This window comes from Camellia sinensis, unplaced genomic scaffold (assembly GCF_055761805.1).
Source record: "Camellia sinensis isolate YWXY unplaced genomic scaffold, ASM5576180v1 Unanchor10, whole genome shotgun sequence".
Taxonomy (NCBI): domain Eukaryota; kingdom Viridiplantae; phylum Streptophyta; class Magnoliopsida; order Ericales; family Theaceae; genus Camellia; species Camellia sinensis.
Window position 1 is genome coordinate 8576012 of NW_028128988.1, and position 18229 is coordinate 8594240.

The window sequence follows — 18229 nt, forward strand, 5'->3', positions numbered from 1 at the left end:
GTGGATGACAAGTGAGTGGTGGCGAGTGGGTGGCAGGTGGGTGGCGGCTGGTGGGTGGCAGGTGGGTGGTGGTGGCAGGTGGGTGGTGAGTGGTGGTGGCAGGTGGTGGTGAGGGGTGGGTGGTGGTGGCGGAAGACGGTGGTAGAAAATGGTGGCGGGTGGTGGCTAGTGTTGGGTGGTAAAAAAAAAAAAAAACTCAAAACTCAAAACGAAAATACCTTTTTTGAGTTTACATTTTTGGCCAAATTTATAAACTGAGACCACTGATTTATAAATCAAAAATTTTACCAAACAAATTTTTATTTGAGTTTTTAAAATTTTTGTAAATATAAGCAGAAAATTGAAAACGTAAGTGTTACCAAACGGCAAAGATCACATTTTAGGGTGTATGTTCTCAACACAGTTTATTTGTTATTGTTTTGTGAATTGATGTGGTTTGTTTGTTGTAATTCGTTGTTTGGATTTGATGGTCAATAAATAGAATTGATTTATTTAAGCATTATTTTCGTATGTTTTACTGGCGTCCTGTCTAATTGCATATGCCAAAGAAATGTTTCTATATGCTGAAAAGAGGTATGCACAATGACTACAAATTTCATTTGCAATTTTCAAAGCTATAACCATTATTTCTTCTTTCTTGTAACAATCAAATAGATTGGAACAAACTGGGATGGCTTTTGGAGCTGATGTGACGATTGTTGTTGTGCATTTTGAATATTTTTAGTTTTCACGTTTTGATTCATTGTGCATGAGTGCATGTAAAAGTTTAGTTGTCCAGCTGCTGTTTTTGAATTAACATTTTCTGCATTTAATTTTTGCTGAATCTAAGCACTGTAGAAAATTGAATTGTAATATGTGTCTTGACTTAATTCTTCATAGTATATTTAATAAAATGGCTTATTTTACAGTTCACTGAGTAATATCAGGTACTTCATGTTAATGCCATCTACCCTCTGCTTCCTGGGGAAGAACAGATCATTATTAGTAGTTATAGTTGTTGTTGTTCTTATTTTATTTATTTATTTATTTTTATCATTAGTGCTGTTATTTTGTTGTTAAACTGATTCTACGTTTATCTGCGCGAGTTTGGTCATCATGTTAGGTTGGCAACTGATGTTAACTTCTCTACTTTTGTAAAGTCAGCTGGTATAGACTTCTACCCTTTCGGCGGTGATCCTCGGGTTTTGGCAGGATGTAATATGTCCTTGACTTGATACTTTTTTTTTTCCCCCTATCTCTATTTAAAAACAGAATTGATTTCTTCATGTGTTAGTTTTCTGAGAAATCACTTTCTAAGCCTCTCCTTTTGTTTTGCTTGGATCAATTATTATTTCTTTTTTGTTTGTTTGTCCTGTCATGTAGTTATCATATTGTTGACAGTTTCATAACTGCTGTTAAAATTCTGATAGCATGTGCAATCCCAAGATCTTTATTTTGGACGTACTAAGTTGTGCTTTTTTAATTATTTTATTTTTTCCTTTTCTAGTTCTCCCCTGCAATTATACATATGGCCAGGAACAAAGGTTTAATTCCATCTGCACCAGGAGAAATATCTATACAGAGAAAGCAACTAAAGGCCATTATCGAATCTCTTTTACCGGCATGCACTGAACTAGATGTAGATACGGGTGAGCCTTTTAGAGCTCAGGCAATTATTGCAAATCCTCCCGCTTATGGTGAGTGCCCGACAAATTGAATATGTATTGCTCTTTTATTTTGCATATGATGTGCAACCTTTCACGGGTTGCACACACTACAAGAATTAACACTTTTGCCGACCAAAAAATTGGTCGCTAAAAGCTCATTTTTGGTCGGCAAAAGTTATCCGCGATCAATTTTTTTGGTCGCTACTTTGGTCGCCAATTGAGGGTCGGCAAAAGTACTTCGCGACCAAAATTTTGGTCGGTCGGCAAAAGTTGGATTTGCAGACTAAATTTTTTGTCGCTAAATATTTAATTACTGCGACTAATTCATTTTGTCGCTAAAACACTTTGGTCGCGAAAAGTGATATTTTGCCGACCAAATATCTTAGTCACCAATTGACACATCTCGCGACCAAAAAGTTTGGTCGCCAATTATCACATTCAACAACCAAAAAGTTTGGTCGCTAATTGTGACATTCCACAACCAAAAAATTTTGGTCGCCAATTGTGACATTCCACGGCCAAAGATTTTGGTCGCCAATTATCACATTCTGCGACCAATGATTTTGGTCGCCAATTGTCACATTTCGCGACCAAATTATTTGGTCGCCAATTGTCACATTCCGTAACCAAACATGTTTTGTGCAACTAAAACTTTAGTCGGCAATAGACTTATTCGCGACCAAATCCTTTGGTTGCCCAAATTAATAATTTTAACGACTAATTATTTAGTCGCCAAATGTGCTTGGTGATACACCGACTACTTTATTTAGTCGGCAAAAGTGTAACTTATTTTTTCCGACTGATCAATTGGTCGCCAAAACTAGAAAAACAAAACCAAATTATGGTCGCCAACATCCAACAAAATAAACCTGTAATTTATAATAATCCATCCAATTTATTCAATATAATCTGTAATTTGCAAAAATCATTCAAACCACCAAATAAATTAAATCATGAACATTCAACAAAATACATATACCAACCATTTCTGAACCTATTTAATTAAAGTCAGCAACTATTATAAGTTTTCATCCACAAATAATTCCAAACTACATATTTCATCTACCATAAAAATTTAAAACATAACAAGTACTTGTTATTATATTTTAAATTTTTATCCATGTACATCAACCCAAAAATATAACTAGTAGTCTCCCAAATATTTTCTATACACACCCATCCAAAAATATAACTACTAGTGTATCCAAAAATATAACTACTAGTCTACCCTAATATTTTCCATATACATCTATACAAAAATATATAATCCTTCCAAAAATGAAAAAAGTGCCAATTTGTCCTGTACAATTTAGCTTTGTGCACGAGTTCATCCATCTGTACCAAAGAAAAAAAGAAATAATGTCAGGTAAAATTGGACAAATAATGAAAAATGTCCATGAAAAGCAAAGGTCACATTAGCAAATTAAATGACTTTCTTTATCAAATTGTAAATCCAATCCAACATTGTAGTTTTTGCTTTCATAGGGAAGGCAATCTGCTAAAAGCACGAAGAAGGTGTAGCATGACATGTCTATCTACTGTACAAGATGACTTGCACCACTAGGAAGTTATGTAATCCAATTTAATTCCTTGTAAAACATGAAATTAATAAAGAAAAATATGCAATTGCCAAAGATAACAAATTTGAGTTCAGCTCAAATTTAGAAACCAGAAAGGAGTAAAAACTTACCATAACAAACAGTAGCAGATAAATCAGGAAATTTGTAATTGATAACTGAAAACTTTCCTAAAACAGAAAATACACAAAATTGACAGCCTAAACAAATGCATTTGTGCAAAAGTCAACTTAGGTCACAGCTATAGCGATCCCGGTTTTCCCTGTTGTTGTTTAACTATAATCCGGACTCAGTTCCGCAGATGTGTTGTTGTCTTACTCTCATTTCTATCCCTTACTCTTCGTGTTGAGTTTTGGGTTGTGTTGGGCAAGTTGGTTGTATTTTAAAACTTAGAATTTTGCCCAGGTTTTGGCCTATCTGCTCGAGCAGCGCTTTGACGCTCGAGCAGGCATTTGTTGTTGCCTCTCCGCTCGAGCGGCAGTTTGGACGCTCGAGCGTGAATTCCCTTCTCTCAGCATTTTGGTCGTCTGCAGAAAATTCTGGGAGGGTGCATCCAGAGCTCGAGCGGATCTTTGGACGCTCGAGCGTGAACCTGTGTTTGACGCTCGAGCGGGGTGTTGTACGCTCGAGCGGGCCTGTTTTATATCAGTCCGTGAAATCACTTTTTGAATCACTTTTCACTTTTCTTTTCTCTCTCTTACTTTCCCCAAAATCGATTTTTGAGAGCTCCTCACTCTAAAACCTAACTTCTCTCTAGGGTTTGATCTAGTAGGAGTGTTTTCCCCACCTTGGGCCTTTGTAAAAAGGGTGTTGATCGTCGAGGGCTTCGTTTTGATCCAAGAAATTTGGGATTTGGAGCACTTCCGAGTTTTGCTCTTCTTCCTCTTTGGGTTCTACATTTGAGGTAGGGATTTCCTTGTTCTTTTTCAATACTTCGTCTATAGATAGACATGTGGTAGTTTTGTATTGCATGAAAATCATATCCATGTTGGATTTGTTTGAAATCATGAGAATAAACCTAGGGTTGGTTGTTTGAAAATGGTTATTTTATCATTGATGGTTATTTTGGGCTAATTGATGTGTAAATTAGCATGTTATAGTTGAAAGAAGAAAAAGCCCTAAGTTATACTTTGATTTGGTAAATTAAAATGAAGGGTAGTTAACCTATGTTGTAAGTCTCTATTGTTAATGTGAGTTGGGTGAAGGTGTTAATGCCTAAGGGATTAACTTTGGCCTTGGAATGGCTTGAAATGAATGTAGTGAACTAATGTGTGTTGTGGCTTTATTATCAACGGAATTGGTTTTGTAAAACAAAAAGGAATGGAATTGGTTTTGTGGAAACAAAAGGGATGGAGTTGGTTTTGTGAAAACAAAAGGAAATGGAATTTGTTTGTGAAATGAGAAAAGTATCTTTGATATGAGTATGAAAATTGGATTGTTGTTTCTTGAGTGTTAAATACACACACGCGGGGGTTGTATCTTTAACTACCGTGTTGGTGTTGTTGGTGGGTTTATGGTCTCATAGCAATTGAGTCTTTAATAGATGTACTAAATAGTTGCATCTAGAGGTTTTGTCCTTGGTCATCGGTGGATGATGACACGGTTGTGTTGAATTGTCGTGTATGCATTATACCATTGTTGACTAAACATCGTATATGATGAAGTGTTAAGATACATTATATATGTATACTTGCTCGGGAGGAGGTAGTTATGTGTTCATATACTTTAACACATTGCTTGTATCTTGATGGCTTATGTATATGTGTTATACATATTAGCTATGCCCTGTTGTATTTTGGTTGGTGGTGTTATACCTTGCGTTGAAAATCAGAGGTACCGTGACCTTCCAGCTAGCGCCTGGAGAACTGACTGTGCTGAGAATCTAAGGCACCATACCCTTCCAGCTAGCGCCTGGTAAACTGGCATGTTGTTGTGAGAGGTGTATCTTTGGCTTACTACGCACATAGCTAGTAGAGCAAAGTTTTGTTGTTGGTGTTTCAGTGTGTCTGGGAATATCATGGATGGTGTCGGTTACAGTTTTGGGAGGGCCGAGTTGCCTCATTGGTTTATCTTATGCATGTTGGTGAGTTGTTCTCTCCCTTTTTATAACTGTGCATGTATAGATTTGATTGTATCGGGAAGAAGCCAAAAATGTCATTTTGTCTTTTGGAAAGTGTGAAGGAGAACGGATATTTTAAAGAAACATATGTTTTGAAAAGGCACACCTGTGTATGTTTGGAAAATGGAAGAGGGTAGTGGGCTTAGTGAATTTATTTCCTAAGGAATTGTTAATGTTATGAAAGATTGGGAACGGGCGTTAATGAAAAGAAAAGAAAATTGAATCGTCTATGGCATTGATTAAAATGGTTGTTTTTGAGAAAAGTTCATACTTATGTATATTTTGTACAAACTGTCACATTACTATCCTAGTATGAGATTGAGCATTCATGAACATAGCTATCTGTAAGTTGTTATTGTTGAGGGCCATGTTGAGATCCCTACTGGACTATATGTTCATCCCACGTTGTTGAATCTTTTTCAGGTGTTGAGCAAGATGTGCTACAAGATTTGGATCTTTTAATTGTTGGCCACGGGGCCTCTTTTATGTTGGCGAAATGCCATGTATGAAAAAGGGTTGCACCCTTCTTCTTGATTCATTAATGATGTAAGCCCATGGGCAATTTATTTATTATACTCATGTTGTATTTACATTGCATACGAATGAGAGTGTTGTCATTCACTTCTACGAGTTGAATTTATGAGTTTATTTCCGCATGTTATCTTTGAAATGGAATTAAGTTAATGAATTTGGTAATACTTCGAGTAATAAAAAAGTGGGGCGTGACAACAGCAAAGTTGTGTGTTGTTCATGCCATTTTTAGTCAACAACCTCCATAAAATTGCATAAATATGGTTTCTGTAAAGTTAAGCTCCATAAGAACTGTTATCGACAAGGATATAGAAAACAAGGTTTTAGGTCAAGTCAATATTATGTTGAGTATCTTAATGAGAACCAGCTTGAGTCATGACAAACTATTAAATTGATCAAACTTTAGTGTACTTATCTAGAGCAAAAAGAATACAAACTAGAAGATGGTCCCCAATTCCCAAATCAGTCATTAGAAAAGCAGAGCATCCATGGCATCTGAAATTTATCACTTCTCCATTAGAGCATCTCCAATGGCGTAAGGCAAAAATCATTTTTTGGCTTGCTATAGTGCAAAAATAAATAAATAATAAAATAAGCCATTTTTTTGCTATACCACTCCAATGGTGACATTCTATTTCAGTTGAATATAATGAACCAATACATCACACCCATCTAAGTGAATTTAAAGCAATCATTGTGGACAATATGATCATATAAATTAAAACAGAAAGGAGAGGCACACAAGCATACACATTTCAGCAAACCCCTGATTCATATTAAAGCAAGCTATCATTTGAAAACTTTAACTCAACTAATAAATGTGAAGTCAAGAAATCATACAGCAAGGACGATGAATATTACCTTTATTCCACTGGAATTTGGCGCTTTGAAGACAATATATGTCTCAGTTAAAAGCATCCCTCTTTCAATACCTTTTGACTTTTCTTGCCCCTCTATAGCAGCTTGATTAACGGTGAAAATATAACCATTGCCATGATACTCAAATGTTACCCTTTGTCCCGTCGTCATAACCTGCATGTCATGAGGCCTCAAAGTCAATTCCAGAAAAATATAAATCAGTCTACCAACAAAAAGACTAAATACTGCTTATTAATCCATCACAATAGTCAACTTCATATAAATGGACAGATTCTGCCAAATCACTTTGACTTCAAGTTCCAACACCTAAGTGCCTACACAGATAAACTGGCCACAGGGCCCAAGCATTTTTGTTCAAACATTATTCTTATTAGCTTCTTAGAAAGACTCGACATGATATTCCATTTAGTTTTCACAATACACATTCTGAAAGAGCAAGCATTTGCATTATAAATCACTTGCAAGCCATGGATTAGACCATATCATATTCCCACTAGCCAGGAATGAAGCACAACATGTGAGAAACATATATGTAGTGTCATGTTTGTGTATAAGTTGCCATGAAAGCAATGAAAAATAATTTTGCTGATCCTCTGCCACAGCAGAAAGGATATCTACATTTAGAAAAACATGAAAAGCAATTGGTAGAATTACCTTTAGAGTAAGCGACCCTAACCAGTAAGAGCAACTCCAACTACACTCTTTATTTTTCACTAGCTAAAGTACAAAAAAGGGACACTCTTTATTTTACCTAATTAGTTTAGCTATTGTATGTTCCAATCATACTCTTTATTTTAACTCGTCATTCAAACTAATTAAACCAATTTTCAAAACAAAAAATGCCATATATATTACTATCTTTTTCATAAAATGCCACATACGCACCGAACGCTAATATGATTGCTATTGTGACATTTGCGATAATATTTTTAAAGATAATATTTTTTAATATTAGTTTTAAAAATATTATAAAAAATAATGTTAAGTAATATTTAATTTTTTTTTATAAAATTTATAGTACGTGAATATATACCAACATATGAATTTTGTGAAACCATATTGAAGGGGAGGGGAGGGGAAGAATAAAAGAAAACAATAAATAATTTTTTTTTAAAATAACAATGCAAAGGAAGTTCTTCAATAATTGTAATTTATCAAATTAAATTAAGAACTGAAAGAACACAAAATAACTAATCAAAACCTTACAAAGGTCAATGAATAAAATAAAAAATAAAAAAAAAATCATAACTAGCAAAGTTAGGAATAAACTTCAAAATAAATAAACTATTTCTAATTCAAGTTGTTAAAAATCTCCATGTAGATGTCACAAATGCTCAACTAGGTCTGCTTGGAGTTGAGAATGAGTTTGTCTATCTCTGATGTAATGATGATTTTGAATGAATTCATAAAGTTCGGGTGCACGCTCATGTAACACTGCTAGAGGGAGATTTTCTTCGATTGCATCATGTCATTCATACAGCTGTGCTTGCATGTGTTTGGACGTTTATGTCTGTCTCTCTACATTTAACTACATTTCCAATTCTAGTTCTTGTGAATGTCAAAACAGACATGTTTATCAACATACCTTCTTTTTAATGTTACTCATTTTTCCATTTCATTGGAAGTAGGTGAAACTCATGCACAATTACTGCTACTATTTGAAATCCTATATATCTAGGAAACAAGATCCAAAAGCAAAAAAAAAAAAAAAAAAGCACAAATCAGCAGACCAACACAGACATTCAACTAGGACAGACCAGCAGACAGTAGCAAGCTCCATAGTAGAGACCATCACAGCAGACAGCAGCAAACTCCCTAGACCAGTAGCCAGAGACCGTCCCAGCAAACGACACTACACTAGAGATCATCACAGCAGACGGCTACACACTAGCTCAACCACCATTTGTAAAGCAAAACTAGACCTAGTCTTATGTATGCTGTGCAAAATCAGTGGTTAATATCATAACTCCAGCCACACATGAATCCAACTTGAGACTAAGGCCAACCTTGTCACAGTAGCAGAGCTTAGCAGACTAATAGATCCCAACCTCAGAAGCAGAGTTAGCACAGAATTATCAGAATCAGCACAGATAGATAGGGAAACAAAGAACCACCAATCTGAGGAAAGACTAAGACCCAGACCTCCTTATAAACCTCAGCAACCTGATGCTAATACACACTCTACAGCTTCCTATTTATCAACCACCAAATAGCAATGAAAACTTGAACTTCATTGCGGACCCAACAACACTTTCTAAAGTAATGTTTTCTAGTGGTTATATAGCATACTTTGTGATGTGAGGTCTCATATTCAATTCTTATTAATAATTTGTATGAATGGCAACAAAAAAAAAATGTCCCTTTGCTTTTTATAGAAAGCAAAATAAAAATGATCCACAAATGTAATTGTTAGTGCATTTTAATGTTTGACTATATATAAGGTGTATCAGAAAAATCTATTGACAAGTTTTGGCTAATGGCATAGAGGTAGTACCCTGGATCATATGACACATCAGAAAAATGCAGTGTAAGAGTGACATTGTGTGAGACAATGAGATTCAAGATCCTATAAGGTGAAATGAGAGAACGGTGAGAAAGTGAAACACTGGGAATCCAATTATAAGGAGCACCTAATAGGGTATAGGCAATGAGATTGAAATCAATTGGGATAGAAGCATAACACTTATCTTGGGGATAGTCACACACAAGAGGCCGTTCGCGACCAAGAATATTAGCAACAATATCCGCATTAAACTCAAAACTTTTACCCCTCACATACATCCAAAAAGATGATGAATTAGAGGATGAATGTTGCAATAAAATTCTCGAACCCAAGACCTATTCACTATGTCATCAAAATTCAACACAGCATTACCACCCAAACAGTCAAACCAATTCCTAATAGAAAGCTCATCAAATGTGTTGGGTTCAACATTTCGTTCTAGTAACACTGCAATCAGTGAACTGTGCATTACACAGATTTTGATGGTCTTTAGAGCGAAAGGAACATGAATCAAAAGAGCCTTTTTTAGCTGATTGCTTGGTTTTCTTTCTAGAAGAAGATGAAGCCTTGAAACAAAATTTTCAAAACTACTGAGATGGACGAGACAAAAAATACCAAAGAAAAAAAGAAAGGAACTAAGAAATTTACCACCTACAAATGATATGGAAGAGACAATGATATGGAAGAGGCAATGATATTTCTTAGTTCATATCAGCTACTAAGAAATTTTTATATCATAGAGAGAAACCTATTGTGTAGATATAGAGGGAGGGAGAGTGAAGCATTGTCCATATTGTTTCCCTGCAATTATTGCTGGAGTCTAATTTTCAAGGCAATATCACAGCCAAATCAATATTCCTCGCAGAAAATCATTTTCCTAACTCATTGCGCTGTACAATTACACACTCTCTCTATCTCTCTCTCATACGAGAGAGCAACCTACCTAACCAACATGTTCATTTGCCATGAAATTTCAGTGAATTTTAGCTCTGCGGGTCTTTATCTAAGTTCAATAGTGACTGTATCCTAACATCTAACCCCACCATAAGTTCGTATTGACGACACTACTCTTTTTAGTGGCCCCATTTAAGATGAAAATGCAGTGTTGCTATTTTGAGCACTTATCTGTAAATAAAAAAATATGTGATTTTAGAATTACTGATTTTGCAGAACAAAATTGCATTGCTTTGACCCATAACTTCACATCTTACTTATCTTGAGTTTTAGTCTACTAAAGTGACTTCTGTTTGAGTTTTATAAACTTGATTGTTAAAAGAATGAGATTTTTCAAGTAAAATTTGATAAATTTAATGTTTTGGGATTGTAATACTTGATTTGGTGTGGCATGAGGTGCATGTGGGTATGGCAATTTGTATAGCCAAGGTTATGGCACTAACACCGCAGCACTAAGCACTGCTCTGTTCAATAATGGCTTGAGCTGTGGGGCATGCTATCAGATCAAATGCAACAGTGACCCACAATTGTGCCTCCCTGGGACCATCACTGTGACTGCTACAAACTTCTATCCACCTAACCCTTCTCAATCTAATGACAATAGTGGGTGGTGCAACCCTTCCCTCCAACACTTTGATCTAGCAGAGCCTGCTTTCTTGCAAATTGCTCAATACAGAGCTGGAATTGTTCCAATCTCTTTTCAAAGGTAAGGGTTGCTCTCTAATTACCCTCACAACTTTGCTAGTTGCACTGAACACAGATAAGGGTGTGGACCCAACACCACTCTCTATGTCTCTCGTGTCATGTAGAACTTGTTATATTTATTTTTATGCAAGTAGTATTATGTACATATACCCTCAACATTCCTAAAAGTCAAACAAATTAACTAAAAAATTAGTCAAAGCAATTTTCTTAATCTGTGCTAGTTAATTTGACTATCGAATAAAGACCAATGAGTTTGTGATGTCTTATCGAGTGTGATACTCGGATCGAGTCTTACTGTCAGTAGTTTCTCCCTTCTTTAAATAAACTAATGAATATGGTTGTGTGGTGGTCTTGACAGGGTGCCCTGTGTGAAGAAAGTTACCTGATCCTATGTCTCTCAGAATCTCATACCTTTCCATGTTTGTTTATCACCAAACACCCTTCCCTTACAACAATAATAACTGTTTTTGTTTTCTCACTCACTCTCCCTCCCCTCCCCTCCTTCCTTTCTTATATCAATTAATCAATCAATCAATCAATTTGTATTTGTTGAGAGCATTCCATTTTGCTTTCAAATCAATAGTTGTAAAGATATCTTCTTTCATCAAGACTTTCCAAAGGTCCAAACCAACCAATCATTTGCAGGTCCTGATTCATAAACTAATTTTATCCCTATGTCCTGATTGCTGATCATTGAAAGTAAAATTGATAAACTAAAATTCATAAACTAAACATCATCTATATTCAAGGAAAGGCATTCAATCCCCATTGTGAGGAGTTTTTTTACCTTCATTAAATCAGATGCCTTTGATAAGTTGGTCTATCAGACAGGTGTAAACAGTATATTGACACAATTTTAAATTCGAATGCATAATTTTGGTCTGGACTTTGATGTTTTACATTATATACAGGAAGATGTGCATTGCATTCAAGTTGTCTATACTCCATACGACATAAATATGAGATTAAATATGGAATTTTAAATCAGATTGGATGCCTCTAGGGTTGCAAATTGCTTTTCTCGGAGAGAGAAGGTTTATCAATTGCATAGAAGGGGAAGAGAGAGAGACAAAAGGATCCATACCTTGAGGAAGAGGTCAGATAGAGGGAGTTGCAGACAACGTTGAAGGGGAAGGTCGATTTCGCGCTGAAGGAGTAGATTGATTTCGCGTTGAAGGAGTAGATCGATTTCACGGGAAAGACGTGTTTGAAGAAGGAGCAGAATACTTTCGCAGGAGAGACGAGTTTGGAGAGCCTTCAATCACTCTCCAATTGAAGCCAACGGGAAAGGGATGAGGGAAAATAGGAAGCCGTTTAGCCAGCCGATTGGAGTGAGAATTTAGGGTAATATTAGCTAAAATAGCTAACAGGATTAATATGCCTCTTCCCTTGGAGTTGCTCTAATAGTGCCTATAAATATACAGGGGAAATTAAGTAAGGAAAACCACTACTAGCTATTACCTGGTTGATAAAACTCTTCTGAATCTGCTGAGACAAAAGAACAGCATCAACCTGCCAAACGAACATATTCAGTAACTTCCCTGGAGCAATAGCACAAAAGTCATGACACAGGGCAGCCGTTCATCCCTAAGCATAAATAAAGCAACCAATTGAGGCAAAATGCTTTCAACTATCAAAACAACATAAAATTCTAGTTGGTGCGAACCCATCATATCAGGCTGCAATTGATACTGTATTTTCCAAAAATGTAAAATGGAAAAATGCTCATACCTGCTCATCTTTAGCCCCTTTCTTTATAAACTCCAATTCAAGAGTAAGCAATGCTAGGTTGAAGTCTTCAGGTGGAACAAATCTAGAAATATTATCACCACAAAGCATTAAAAATTTGGTAAAAACACAGCAATAGCAATCAACAATTCCTTACTAATTTATGATCACCTGCTCATGGATATTGTGTCCCCAGTAGAAACTTTTGCATGGCGACGTTGGATGACATTGAGGGCAATGTGGCCATTAGGTATGCTTTCATGTGCAGTAAGTTCTAGTCAAGGCAACAATGGACTACAGCCCGTTCAAGAAACAATCTAACGAGTGGGTATCAATAAATATTTTTTCCCACATTCCAAACATGTATAGAATGCTTTTGTCTTGTCTAAGTTCTGATATAGCATTATACATCCTCATGGACCAATTGACAATGTGTAAATTGCAGCTACAAACCATATGTGAAACCACGCAAACCAAGAATTTATACATCTTAATGATTTTGATTCTCACAGTGCTAGGAACATGAACACACCCATCAGGGTAAGTATAAAGAGGGAAGAAAACAAATATAAACATTATACATGAATTGCTTTAAAGCAGAAATGCTAACGAAGCTTACCTTTGCAATTGCGATCCATGTATAGTTGGTTTCAAGCTCAGACCTGCAAAACCCAGATCAAGGCAGACCAACGGACAAATTTTCACTGCATGGGTAAGTATAAAGAGTATTCTCTCCCTTTCTGTTTCATATAGTGCAAAATATATTCTACATGAACAAATATCTAATTGAGTACCTAGGAAACCAAATGCAGCCAAGTAAAATTCAATACCTAGCTTCTGAAACTATATTCAAACAATAAACTCATTAGAAAAGCAAATATTATTCGAGTGATTTGTCAACATGTATAACGGTTCTGCAAATGTAGCCAAGGAAAATTCAGTACCTACCTTAAATGAATAAGCTGTAAAGAAAAAAAATGCCCACTATATATTGACTAAGATACAATTTGTTTGCATATACAGAACTCACTTCAACTACACTCAATTAAGTATACATTTTCATACCTTAGATTTCTTAAGTATACACCTTCTGAAAGCAGCCTTCGATTTCTTTTGTTTAAGCTTGGTAAGGTTCATTATTTGTTACTAGACCAAGAATATAAATTTCTATTCCAAATTTTATAGCTTAATGTTGGTGGTTGGTAGTTAGAATGCCTTTTTATTCATGGTTGAGACACTAACAGATTTTGTACTTTCTATTTTCAAAGGCATATTAGCAAACAGGTGGTGTGCATAAATTACACATAAATTAAATTAAAGAAAAAGAACTTGGAAATGAACAAATTGAATGAAAATCAAAATCACATAGGAGATAGAAGACTTTAGCTGATCAGCTGTAGCTACACATGACTCATATATCTTATCATTCCCTCTCAAACTTTAGGGACAAGGAAGAACCTGAGGTTTGCCTTGAAGATAGTGAAACCTAGAGATAGAAAGAGGTATTGACATTATTATGGGACTCCATGGCAAACAAGTATTTTGCTCCATCACCACCTAAATTCGCCCCTTCCGACGACATTTCAATTACAACATCTAAATTTCTCAAAGTTCGGTTTCTAGGTATATAGATAAAACAACCACCCTAATGAAACAGAGTAAATCATTTCAAGAAAAGTTCTAGCTTTACAATTTCACCATCAAAAGAAATCTAAACAAGAAAAAACAAGAACTAATCAAATTGCATTCCAAGTATAAAAATAAAAATAAAAAACGCTAATCCTGGTTTGTGTTACAAACTACAGAGCAGTGAACTAAGAAAATTGAAGGGAAGGATGGGAAATTAAGGGAGAAGAGAAAGTGGATTTAAATTTCTTACCAGGGATGCCTCCAAACACAATAATCTATCAAAGATTTACGTACCCACAAATTTTTTTTTAAAAAATGCAAATAACATATCAGATTCACCATTAACATTATTTTTCTATTCCAGAAGATGGCTCTTATATTTAATTAAGTAAACGAACAAATTATAAATACATCTACATAATTCAAGAAAACTTAGATGATAATAATAAGTTTTAATGCATTTTCATCATCCCAAAAACAAAGGAACATTACAAATCTGAGTCGGCTTTCTTACCTTAGGCAAAACAACGAGAACGAAAAAAAAAACATAACATGAACACAAACATTGAGAGGGAGAGGGAGAGACAGACAAAGAATGAGTAAGAGAGGAAGAGAGGATTTATACCTCAATTTGTTTTTAGGCTCAAAAACATGAGGCACACTAGCAACAAAATTCCCAAACCTAGGAATTGGGGCCAAAATAATCACTAATCAGACACTAGCAACAAAATTCCCAAACCCAGGAATTGGGGCCAAAATTCCCACTAATCATCAATGATGCCATTTTGGTATCAACAAGACAAGACTAACAAAACAATCTAAAAACCCTACATGCACTGATTGATTTTATAAATGGGTGGGTTTCAACAAAAAAATGAAGAAATGTTTACCAGGCAGTGTCGATAGAGGATTTCTTGACGGCTAGGCGAGACGAAGCGATGACCTTGTTGGAGCTGAGGGGCTTGATTTGGACAGGTGTAACGACGATGCCAATGAGCTGTACGGAGTTACAGAGTTCCTTCTTCCACTGAAATGCTCTCTTCAGAACAAGAAGAGTATGAGAAAGAGAAGGGAAATCAAAGAGAAAAAGTGGGACAGAGAGAGATAGACAGAAGCTTGAAAAAATATACCTACATAACGGTGGCGAGGCGAAGACGGACGGTGACGCTGACGGTGGAGAGGCGAGGACGGCGGACGGCAGCGTTGATGCTGAAGAGGCGAGATGAGTGACGCGACTGAGAGGGTGGGATCGATTAGGCGCGTTTTTGTGAAATATTATAGGGGTTTGATTTGTTTTCCCCTACAAACAGTGTTGGTCGGCTATTTGGACTCTCTACATTTAACAAACAAAACGACGTCGTTTTGAAATGTGCGACTAAATTGTAATAGTCGCTAAAAGATTTTAATCTCCCTCCCAGTTTTTCACTTTCCTGCCTAAATTTTTGGCGACCAATATTTTAAATTAGTCGCGAAAAATTACTTTTCAGCAACCAAATTACTTTAGTCGGTGAAAGTATGAACTTTTGCCTACCAATTTTTTCTTAGTAGGCAAATGTGATTTTTTTGCGACCAAAATACTTTTGCGCGCACAATGTCAAATGGAAAGATCCAATCATCTACAGCCAACCCAATTTCTAAACTTTGTCAGATTAATACTTCGTAGGAACTTAAAGGTAAAATTCCAAATATCTATATTTTGAAATTGTAAAATTTGTGAGATTTTGTTTTTCTCTTGAACTTTCTACATTTTAATAAATTAATACAAATGAACTAGAATAGTGACATATTTCTTGTCAATATTAGTATGAGTACTTAACTTAGGAAATTTCGCACCCTATCTTCAAAGAATAGTTACATCTTTTCTGACTCCATGACAAGTTCCCTATTACCAAAGACAAGTGCTGATTTGTTTTTTTTTTTTTTTTCTTTTGAGAGGGGTAGTTGGGGGACTACATCCGACACAAATCTATGATTAAAGTCAACATTACTTCTTCAACTGTATTCAATTTTATTTTTCTTCTTTACCTTAGTTCATATCCTCATGGCTTCAATTTTTGTCCATTTTTGTGTGTGCATGCATGTGTGCATTAAAGTTCACTATCTTCTCAATAGAAGAAAAAAAAATGTAGCTATCTAATTGTTGATAAAAAATTAGAAGGAAAAAAAATAGAAAAAGAAAAATTAAGCTTTGGTTTATATACTTCTTGTTGTTCAAAAAGATTAAAGCAAATATATGGTTCCAAAATACAACAAACACAAGCAAAGAAATAAAGTGGCACACCTGCCAGTGCCCTGCTTTCAATTAAAAGAGAGCAAATACTAGCAAACAAATAAATTGACACACCCGACAGTACCCTGCTACCAATTAAAAGAAAGCAAATAAATAAATTGGCACACCCGCCAGTGCCCTACTATAAATTTAAAAAAAAGCAAAGAAATAAAGTGGCACACCTGCCAGTGCCTTGCTATCAATTAGAAAGCAAAGGAACGCACATAAATTAGCACAATCGTTGATGCTACTGCTAGGAGGGAGGAAGGGAGGTATACCTTTACTTCTATTTAAAGATGGTGATATTGAGGACCTGCGACAAAAGAAAACAAAACATGAAAATGAGTTAGAAAATAACACAATGCTTAAGGAAATTTAAGATTATGGGGAGAAAGGGTATAATACATGTACAACAAATGTCATTTTGCACATATCCTTTCACATTAACAAACCATCTACACAAACACACAAATATAATCATTTATCTCTTGAAGTAATACATTTACTTTCATCATATATTGTAAAACTGCATATAAATCCAATCCAAGATTTCTTTGAGCTACAAATTTTCTATAGGTTGAATATAAACAAATAATTTATTATTTTTTAAATATATATTCCACAATCATTGCCACTGGATCCGCAATTATATTAAATTCCCCATGTTTTGAAAAATATGTTTAAGTTTTAACTAGGACTAAAAAAATAGACCATAACCTCTTCCAATTCCTAGAATAGAAAGAAGATTTTTTGTTAGGGAATGACCATATTATATGAACCCAACTATCTTTGTATTTTTGGGTCATTTTTGGTTTTAGACCAAGAAATGAACAAAATACTATCAACACTATGAATTGCGGAGCTGTTTTCGTTGATAAGGTTTTCAAAAGGGCATTGTTGGTAAATAAAACGAGTGATGCTATGTAAATATAAAATTCATACATAAAATTTATTCTGAATGATATGATTGCTCAAGCATGTTGTTGGGTTTATTCTTAATGTGAAGCACAATGCTCTCCCCAACCAATGTGCTAGGTTTTGAATGAGCTAAAATTCAAAAATTTCAGTAAGATATATTTGATCATCGGATACCCAAGATATATTTTATATATTTTAGTGAGATAGATTTTAAACATTTTTGGTACCCAAAATAATTTGAAAGGTCTCACGCTTAATACTAATTTACCAAAAAGATTTACTTATCTTCTTTCTTGTAAGTAAAAAAGGCAGCACATTCAAATTCCTCTCCAAATGCTCTTCACTTATGTTTATTTTTGTTAAACCCCCCCCCCCCCAAAAAAAGTAATGAATTTTTACAAACATCTAAAATGCAATCAAAATTTAAAGAACAATTTGAAAAAAATCTAAAATCCAATTTGGAATAGTTTCGAATAGTCTCTCTTTCTTCAGATTATCTTAACTACGATCAAAAAATCGTTTAGAACGGTTTGGAATAGCTTAAATCCAATCAAATTCAAACATCTTAAACACTAGAGAGAAAAGTAGTTTAAAATCATTACCAAGTTTGGGGAAAAAAAACCCTTAAGTTGTAGTTTCACTAGTCCAATGTTCAAAATTCTAAAATAATATGAAGCATGAGAGACAAACTTGGATAAAAATCAAAGTGAATAGAGTTTTCCAAATAGAAAAAAATGAAGGGTTAGTAAAAGTTATAATAAATAGGTCATA

At 35.1% G+C, this 18229-nt stretch overlaps 2 long non-coding RNA genes across 2 annotated transcripts in view; one reads left to right on the forward strand and one right to left on the reverse strand.

Moving 5' to 3' along the window:
- Positions 1-1082: 1082 nt before the first annotated feature.
- The window catches only part of LOC145814442 (uncharacterized), a 78979-nt gene continuing 61832 nt past the window's right edge, over positions 1083-18229 (forward strand). Inside the window, exons 1-2 of the long non-coding RNA XR_014357795.1 lie at positions 1083-1194; positions 1487-1676. This is a non-coding gene — a long non-coding RNA (uncharacterized LOC145814442). The remainder of the gene's footprint in view (positions 1195-1486; positions 1677-18229) is intronic.
- On the reverse strand, positions 2650-12098 carry LOC114316568 (uncharacterized). Its single transcript, XR_014357699.1, has 3 exons — positions 11999-12098; positions 6735-6905; positions 2650-2981 (listed from the first exon to the last, which is right to left on the reverse strand). It is a non-coding gene; the product is annotated as an uncharacterized LOC114316568 (long non-coding RNA).